Source organism: Strigops habroptila, chromosome 3 (assembly GCF_004027225.2).
Source record: "Strigops habroptila isolate Jane chromosome 3, bStrHab1.2.pri, whole genome shotgun sequence".
In the NCBI taxonomy this organism is placed as follows: Eukaryota; Metazoa; Chordata; class Aves; order Psittaciformes; family Psittacidae; genus Strigops; species Strigops habroptila.
Genome location: NC_044279.2, coordinates 38,091,845 through 38,100,780, shown reverse-complemented (window position 1 = coordinate 38,100,780; position 8,936 = coordinate 38,091,845).

Here is an 8,936-nt window from a genome sequence, read left to right as displayed (position 1 = left end):
CTTACATTGGATGGGGCTGCAGCCTCTTTCCAGGAAAAAGGCATGGTCATCACATCCCACCCTCTGAAATGGTGCTGGGGATCACCTGGTAATGAAAACCATCATGAGAGGAGCTAGGGGAGCCCTACGGCTGGCAGCTGTTTCCACCGATGAGTATATTTCCACGCAAAGCTGGAAGTAATTCTCAGAGAGACTAATAAATTGAACATAAAGAGTTTAAACCGTCTGGATAAATAATGGCAGATGTTTAGGGAAGGAATAACAGGCAAGAGTATGAGCTACACAGTGCTTGCAGTTCAAAGAAAATTAGTTCATACTGCGAGGGCATTGTTCAGAGGAACAGTAGGGGATAAAGCGACTGGGGGAGGGAGGAAGGGGAGGAAAGCTGTTTCCCTTCCCTCAGACGCCTGAGTATCATCCCTTGCTAGCACAGCAAACCACTGCTCCACCACCAAACTAGCATCCAGCGCTTGTGGTGGAAGCAGAATCAAGCACCGTCACTTGCAGTCACGCACCACATCTTGGAGAGCTGGCTCCCCCAGAGCATTACTAGCATTTAAGGGGACCACTGATGTGCAGAAATGCTGAATCCCTCCACAGTACCTGCATCTTCCTGTGGATGGTTTCAGCAAAGGACAGGACCTGGGCTAGAAGCCGGGGTAGGGACTGAGAAACCAGGATCCACGTGTTATGTATCCATCTCTGTTCAACTGTCCAACCTTGCACATAACATCTAGCCTCTGCAGGCAGCACTTCAGCTGCCTGTAAAAGAAATTCTCACTGTGATGTAAGGAGACCTATGGTCCAATTAAACACCCTGTTTGAAAGATGCTATGAAATATAACTGTGCTGCCAGCCCTCTTCTTCCTCGCCCAAGGACGGAGCAGATTTTAATATGGTACGTTTGCCAGAAATCTACTCACTTGAAAATGGAAGCAAACCCTTCATTATCAGAAAGACTGCAGCACTTCTTATGAGTTTTTTCTCAGATTTCATAGAGGATAATAGGGAGTGTTTAAGTGGAAAGGGCCAAATTATCAGAACACTTTTGAGCTACATAATGAGTATTGCTAATAGCAATGCTTAACTTGGCAACACAGTCTTCAAGGTTACTTAGCAAAGCACAAAATGTATCTCAAACAAAACAAAAAGTCCATTTTAATATGTCTTTGCAAAATAAATATAAAACTAATCAATTTGGCTTTTCACTTCCATTTTGCCTATTTGTTTTGGCTACCAATAAAAGCAGCCTTGAAAATGCAACACAAGAAGCCTTAGACAGAAGTGGTAGAGTAACAATAAAACAAAGAGGAATGCAAGTTGGTACAGAACATCTTTGATCATTATAAAGCTGATTATTGAGAGACGTCCTTGTGCATGAATAGAGAATAATGACGAGTTTGGTAAACCCTTACAGCACAATACACATGTATTTGTGTGCCTGGAGACAGGGTGATTAAGGAGGAAGCAACAGAGTGAAATCAAAGAGTATGCGCATCACTCCCATCACAGGATGTAAGGAAGGAACAACTCCCAGTCTATCTTGCTTAGAGGCACAGTTAATACTGCAGTGAGCTTCCACTATGCAAGCCATATATTAGCTGCCCTATTGCTACAAAATGGGCTGTAAATCTGTGCTGGTATTTTGGACAAGAAGAAATCATTCCCACAAAGTTTCAAGATAGATCAACACATAACTTTTACAGTAGATCATTAAAAACTGATTTGAAATACGGAATTTTGCCTAAACCTTCTTTAATTTTCTCACTTGTCACAGCAAGAACTCTTTGGGCACGCATGCCTGTCCTGTAAGTGAGGAAAGCAGGTTACTGTCAAGTAACTTGTGTACATGACTATGTGTTTTATGCCCAGAATATCTCTGGAGGAAAAAGAAAACTTACCCCAAACCTGTTGAAATTGAGGCCAGTGAATTTTAAGATGTTCAGCCCTAGCGATGTCCTGCTTGCTGCATCCAGTTGTGCAAACTCCTTCCCTGGGGAAGAGTTTAGGCAGGAATTCTGAGGCCATGCATGGATTTGCAGCAGAAACATGCTGCTTTTTGGAAAGGAAAATCAGTATGGTTGTCCTGAATCTGCAGTGACAGTGTGAAGCTGGCAGAGCCCAGTGGCAACGACCCCATCCTGTCCAGGTCCAGGAAAGCGGCTTCAGCTCTGTCCCCACCATGCTGCCTCCAACACTCCGTCTCAGGTACTCCCATATTCCACCAAGAAGTGACTGAGTGACTGAGTGAAAGGCTACGGTTTCAGACCAAGATACCAGCTAAATGCCATCAAAGCCAGGATTAGCTAACAACGATGGTACCAGCGTGTTGTCCAGCATCTATCTGAAGACTTTATAGTCACATTTTTGTTTGCCGAGATATTTTCTCTCACCAAACATTATATCTGCTCTGTCCATCCTGTCCTGATTTATTACCTTGTATTTTTCAGGAATAGAAAAGACATTTTATTCTTCTGCTAATATTATTAGTTTCTTTTATTTGCTGTTGAATCTCCTGGCCATCAAACTGGGACTCACAAACCTCCTGACCTGGCATATTTTTTAAAACTCAATTAATTTGCCCTTTACCTTGCCATTTCCTACCATGAATAAAGCTACTGAGACACCTCACCCCTCACTTATGCTTGGTGTCTTGCTGTTCATTATTGCTTTGTGTTGACAGTTCTGCAGCTCATTTTCAATCCTCCCTCGCTTGCTGCCATCCTGATCTAAATTAATTTTTTCAATAAGATCCCAAGGCACTACTTCAAATGCTCCCTACTGTGTATTGCTTCTCCATTAGTCTCCAGTTTGGCTGTAAAAAAGCAGCAAAGTTCACAGGACACTATTTGTTTTTAATACACCAGAATCATTTACTGCCTGTAATCCACTTATCCGGATACTGGTAGATTTGTAGCATGCACTCTGTGTTTTTGATAAGGATTGAAGATCCATCAAAAGCAGGAGGCATTAACTAACTACAGAATTTCCATATAGTTTGGGTTTGGTTTTTTGAGGGTTTTTTTCCCCCTTTGGTATCAGACCCATTTTTCATGACTTTTCAGGAAAAACCAGTTAGGGTCTCGGCTACCTGTCATTTAGGTGTACTGACTGCTCTATATTCAATCCTTCCAAACTGTTCTACCCCTGCCTAAAACCAGACTTTGTGGCAGTTTAATGGTTAATTCTTAATCATCTCAAACATTATTCTTTAGAGGAATAGCACAGGAAAAGATAGTTCAGCCCTTTTAATTCCACAAAAGATTGTGGCCAAACCCATGCCCATCCAGCGTTTCACATTTGCCCTTGGGTGGGAGATGTCTCTGTGATGGCCTCAGATTGTGGTCTCCCCCCAGAGCCCCACACCCCGGCAGGGTTCCTGATACCCAGGCCCCTGGCAAATGCCAAATATTATATCCTAGAGGTGATGTTCCCTCTGACCTTGGTGGGCATGGCAGTGGAGAGGGGATAGCCACTCTGCCCCGATCCTGTAAGTACCACAAGCCAAACGGGATTGCTGCAAAAGGAAGAGCTGCTCTCCTGTCAAGCGGAAAAGAGCTGTGGCTCTGCTGAAAGCAGCTGAGCTGTAAAATGCAGGTTGCAGTCCCATAGACCTTTGGTGTAGGGGCCTGTGTTTCTTGCATCGAAATTGCTTTATAGAATCATAGAACAGTTTGGGATGGAAGGGATCTTCAAAGGTATTCTAGTCCAACCCCACTGCAATGAGCAGGGGCATCTTCAACTACACCAAGTTGCTCAGAACCACATCCAGCCTGGCCTTGAATGTCTCCGGGGGTGGCACATCTATTCTTGCATTTGTACTTAAATGCAACCATGTGTGTATACTGAAAAGATACAGACTTCATATTAGCACACGTGTTCAGACGATCAGAAATTGCTCCTTATGTAAAGTCTGGATTTGTCCTAATTCCACAGTGAAGAAACAGAAGTGGCCTAAAAGTTTGCTTTTGGGGCTTTTGAAACAAAACATTAGCAGCTTGCGTCTCTTTTCGAATTGATTGTGCTGTATCGGGTCCAAATAGTTGAAGTACTTTGTCCAGACACCATCAGTTGCTGTCAGTTGCTGAACAAGCAACTATATGGGAGAGCTTAATGGTTGATTTTTTCCAACTGCTTTTAGTGAATGGCAATTGGCATGCAAATAAAGAGATAAACTTTATGTTAGCTAAAAAGTTATGAAAAATTTATGTTATGTAAGGTAATGTCTGACTCTCCATTATCTCGTTAAATTAAATTACAGGCAGATAGATTTTATTTTTTAAATGCGATATCAAAGGTTATTTAGGTAACTTTTACTGCATTTCTGGGTGAGTTATTTCAGGTTGATTGCTCTACGTGCTGTTTGGGAGTTGTTTGTGTGTTGTAGGTGTGTACATAATCTTACAGCTATGCCAACATTTTATAATAAAATTTTACATCCAAATTACATCTATATAGTGTAAGGGGCTATTCTTTTATTTCTTATTGCCTCTCCAGCCATGACCCAATGCACGCAAAGTGATTTCTTGGCTTAGGGGACTTAAGACCATTAGACCACCAAGGAGCTGTGAATTAAACACATTGCAAGTAATGACGGCTTTCGTGCTAGCATATCAAACCAGAAAGAAAACTGCAGAGTCTCTCAAATATCAGACTTTGGGGGTTTATTCATTTGGTGAGTCTGTGACCTGACAAGGCAGTATGATTAATTGCACACATATTCCCCCGGAGGTTTTCCCGCTCATGCTTTCTGCAGCAAAGATTGTTAGTTTGACAGATCAGTGTAACAACTTCTTACGGTGCCAGAAAGGGAAGGGGTTGGTTTCTGATTGAGAGTTAATGGAGGAATAGCAGCTGCTCCATGCTGAGGGGGGAAAAAAGGAAAAAGAAAAAAAACAGCTTTTGCTTCTCAGAGAAATCACACACAGAAATACACTGATTTTTCAATAACTCCAGCTATAGGATTTCTGTCAGGAACTGCAAGAAAATCTGCACGTGATACAATAGGCTTCATAATTATGAATTCTTCTGTGCTTCCTTTCATCTGATTACCTAAATATAAGCCATGGCCTGAGTTTTTTTCTTTGCTTATTAAGACACTCTTCTAGATGTCTCCTCTTCCATGTGTTTACCCTTGGGTTTAAGATACTTTTGGCCATTTAGTCTAAAGTTTGCAGAAACACAGATTCATCTTTGCAGTGCTGAGCAAAGATGCTTGCACAGCACTGTCCTTCCATTACCAGGCAATCCACACTATCCAACCATTGTACCAGACCACACAGGTGTTGGCCACCCCATTTAAAATAGTTTTCATCTTTCAAGTAAGGCCTAAACCCCTAGCAAACTGCATTGGGCACTTGCTCAAGGTTACTTAATCTCTACACCTTATCTATGAAAGGGTTTTAAACATTAACCAATGTTACCTTTTCACATTTCCCAGCTGGACTGTGACGAGATAACACACACTCAACAGATACTTTCATGTACTGTGTGAAATGAGCTGAGATGCTTGATGGCCCTCGACAGACACCCCTGCTCCTGTGGGAATGACATGGAAGCCCTGGCTTGGGAGCAGAGGGCTCCCAGATGCAAACAGCAGCAGGGGAAACTGTGGGGTTGGGGTGTGCAGGAGCTGGCTAATCCAAAGCAGCAGATGCACGAGGAGCTCTGTATCCTCACACCTTGCAGACATCTTTGTCTTGATCTAGGACAAACCCCTCAAAACACACATGGAAGCACGGGTCTGAAACCTGCACTACCTCTGCGCCAAGCTTCCCAGCTTGCATCCCGTGGCCTTAACTGCAGAGCCCAGATCATGATATCCCTTCAAATCCAGATTTGTGCTGGAGCCCTGACAAAGGGCTATGTCTGTAGCAGAAATGGCAGGTAATGATCTTTAAAAATGCCGCTGGATACCCCCATGACATCCTTCATTGGCTCCAAGTATTTAATTAAGCTCCTTGCTCAGTAGACTTTCTAATACATTGTGAAATGTATTTCTAATACATGGTGGATGTTACAGGCAATACAGAAACACACAAAGACAGGAAAAGTGTAAACAAAAAATGCTCCTATTACTTCAACTTTTTAAATGAGCCTAAGCAGCTAACAGAGAAAGATACTGCATAAACAAATTGATTTAATTGTGCTACATGAAAGAGAAGGCAGGTCTTACTGATGTGGAGCAGCAGACAGAAAGGCAGAACAAAATTCCTCAAAGCAATGGCATATAAATATTGAATAAAATGCACAAGTTGATTCTGCACATGGCTCTGGAAAAAGCAGCTGTTCTGTCTGCAAATATGCTTCAGAGAGAAACACAGAAAACTGGAAATCCACAAAGCCGAGGGGGAAATCAGTGAATAATCTGCTAGAAGGAAATCCCCAGCTTCCACGATCAAGTGTGGGGATTAGAAAGACATTTCTAAATCAACGAGGTGCAGGCTGGGACAGAAGAGAGAATTTCAGGGGTTTTTTTATTTCCCCTTAGCATCACATGCTGCAATGACAGGGAGATACTGTCCTTGCGTGCCAATTCAGATGTTTAACTTGGGATGTTCATCTCTCTGCAAAGTCATTTCATACGATGTTTGTAACCATTACTTATTTCCAGAGGCCTTTCCAAATGGCATTTCTTACAGATTTAAAGATATGATTGTTGATTAAGTGAGCTGCAGCAACCCAGTTCACTTCTTGTCTTTTGCTCTGAGAACCAGCTGAATGATTCAGTCACAAAAGCTTCTGGAGTAAAGCCAGAGGGGATTTGGTTAATCTGGATTTGTGAGCCCCGAGCTAGTGGCTTAAAAATCTATGATGAATCTATGTCACTGTGTATTTCCTTCTCCCTTGGGAAAACAAAGGATGTATACGGTGGAAAATCAAGGTTATTTCCTTTATCTGTAAGAAGTTACCAAGGGGAAATAGAGGAGGAGAACTTGCCACCACCGTAACCAGATAATCAAACCAAACCACAGCAGCAGCTTTCAGTGACTTGCAGTGTGCAAGTAATATATATTAAACTAAATATAAAAGTAACCCCCCCAAGCCAGACACACATGTGCAGTATTTCTGCAGGTTGCCGAGGCAAGAGGATTGCAGAGGATGCACAAGAATCACAGAAGATGCAAGCAAAGTGAAATAAAACACAGTGTTCTTTGCAGGACAGCACTTCCAGAAGTTGGCAGACTTTCATCCGATATGCTGATGCTGAGAGCTCACAACCTCTCTTCATCCAGCATATCCAGTGCTATTCCTCTGAGCAGGCTGGGGTGGAGGGTACCTGTATGAGCCTAACAACAAGCACCTCCAAAGGGGTGATGTTTAATGCAGAGAATCTGATATTTTTCATGCATTTTTCATCCACAGAACTGGAGGTGCTTGAACATGTGCAACCAATACCAGTTGGATCTTTCCTATAGAGTAACTAGCCAATAAACACTAAGTTCTTGCCTCCATGAACAGGTTTCCTTAACTTCCTTCAAAGGAACAGCTATCCTAGTGAGGACTGGGACCAGAGGACTCTCCAAAAGTCATACAGCGAGTAAACAGGGGATTGGGGAGCAACCTCCAATCACCCTGCTGTACTCATCACTGGGCACCACAACGCCACAACATGTGCAAGTTTACAAAATAATAAGCCTTATGGAAATCAATTCTTAAACACACAATATGATTAATCTGAGATGGACATTGGGCAATACAAGCAGGTTTGTCACTGTGCCTTGTGCCTTGTGTTGACACAAGGCTTTCAGGGTTTCAAATCTAGTACTTCTCTCATTCTCAGGAAATACCTTTCCTATGTGTTAAAAGCTCAACAAAACACAAGGTACTTAAACATAATACTAAGAATATCCGAGATTAGTACAATGAACACTATGGTTAGAATTGTGGAACTGTTAATGTAAATTAAAATGCTTTACCAATAATCACATGCTGAGAGTCGTTTTCCTGACTGAGCCACATGGCTTTTCTTTGCTGCACACCAACATTGCAAAGCCTGGTCCCAGAGGTGTCCAGCCCTGCAGGGCTGAGGACAAGTGCCCCAAAGATACTCTGGTCTCAGTTCCTGAATATGGCATGCAATAGATGTGCTCAGGGAAACTGCCTGAATACAGAACTCTTTGCACTGAGTGGACTAGGGCTGGTACTCCTGTAATACACAGTGAGGAGCTGGGATGAGCAGGGAAAGGCAACCCAACAAGATTCCATGCCCAGCCTTGCATTTTCTGGAGCATCCCCTTGGAGTGACCCTACACAAAACTGGCGTCCCCGGCACGGGCAGTTCAGCAGCAAACACGCACAGCCCTTCAAAGAGTTGATGTCTTTCTCCAGCCATCCCTGCAGCCATCCCTGGTGGCTGGTGACACACATCACACCAGAGCTCACATGTTCCCCTCAGCAAGTACTTAGGTGCTCCAGTATTCGCATACACCAATGGCAAAACATATTCTTGTAAAACCCCTCCAAATCCCTGCTTCTTACAGCCTAAGAGCATTTTGGTGAAGAGGGTAACTGAGAGGGTCCAAGAAAAACTGCAGGGACTGAATACCACTGAGGCAATAAAATTAGATCTACTATTTAATCACCATTTCCAGTAATTGTTTCATTTTTTAGGAAGTATTTCTGAGACATTTCTACATATCTTCACAGTGAACAGGTGATGATGAAAGATTTTGTCTAGACAGAAGTTAAAGTTTGAATTTTAAATTGAAGTTCTACACAGTGAAAAAAAACCCAACAAAATCAGCACAAGGTTATTTTTGTCTTAAAGCTTTTTTAAACAAAACAAAACAAAACGAAGGTTAAAAAAAACCCAAACAACCAAACTTTATTATTTTGGAAAAACAGTCTATCATAAAGTAACTATTTTAAATATTTACTATTAAACAATAGTAAAGATCACTTTGTGGAGATGAAATGAGCATCATCAAGGGCTT